This window comes from Nothoprocta perdicaria, unplaced genomic scaffold, assembly GCF_003342845.1.
Source record: "Nothoprocta perdicaria isolate Ctin4 unplaced genomic scaffold, notPer1 scaffold_288, whole genome shotgun sequence".
In the NCBI taxonomy this organism is placed as follows: domain Eukaryota; kingdom Metazoa; phylum Chordata; class Aves; order Tinamiformes; family Tinamidae; genus Nothoprocta; species Nothoprocta perdicaria.
This window is the reverse complement of record NW_020455519.1, coordinates 773,971-775,107: the sequence shown is the minus strand read 5'-3', so window position 1 is coordinate 775,107 and position 1,137 is coordinate 773,971.

Below are 1,137 nucleotides of genomic sequence, written 5' to 3'. Positions count from 1 at the left end.
CCCCCTGCATTAAGCAGGCAGAGAGAGAAATCCTCAGGCTGCAGCAGCCTGGCAGGCTGGGAAGCCCCGGCCTTTCCCAAAGCCGCCTCGTTGGCATTTCCGTGCCAGCAGCGCTCCCGGCAGGACAAGCTGGAGCGAGCAGGGCTGGGCGCTGAGACCTGGCGAATTCAGCACATACATCCCCTGCATGCTGGGGATGCTGCTGTGGGTGCAGGGGTGGGTGCATGTGTGCATCGTGTGGGGGTGCGTGCAGCCCCATGTGCATGCACGCACCATGTGTGTGCATGCACAATCATATATGTGTGTGTGCAAGCCCCATGTGCACCGTGGGTGTGCACATGCATGCACCGTGGGTGTGCATATGCAACCATGTACGTGTGTCTATGCATGTTCGTGCACATACAGGTGTGCAAGTGCACGTGCGTGCACATGGTATGTGTGTGCGCAATGAATAAACCTTCATGTGTCCATGTGTGTGTTGGCCCTGCATGTATGTGCACTCTGTGTGTATGTGCACACGTATGCACGTGTTCCATGCATGCATGTGTGCACCTGCATGTGTTGCATGTGGATGGCTGTGTGCACATGCATGTATGTGCTCTAGATCCATGTGTGTGCACACATGTGCACATGCTCCATGCATTGTGCTTTGGGTGTTCACCGCATGTGTGAAAATACATGTATGTGCTCCACATGTGTGTGCACGACATCTGCACACACTCCATGCAAATACATGTAGGTGCTCCACATGTGTGCGTGTACATGCACCCCATGCATGTGTGCAAATACATATATATGCTCCACACGCATGTGCACACACCCCATGCATGTGTGCAACCACACATATGTGCTCCAATGTGCATGTAGGCCATGTGCACACGCCCCATGCGTGTGTGCAAATACATCTATGTGCTGCATAAGTGTGTGCACACACACCATGCACATGTGCAGCCACATGTATGTGCTCCACGTGCGTATGTGTGCATACGTGTGCATATGCTCCATGCATTGTGCTTTGTGTGCATGCACCCCGTGTGTGTGTGCAAAAACATGCGTGTGCTCCACACATGTGTGCATGCCGTGTGCACACACCCCATGCACACGTGCAACCACATGTGCACCACACTCGTATGCAAC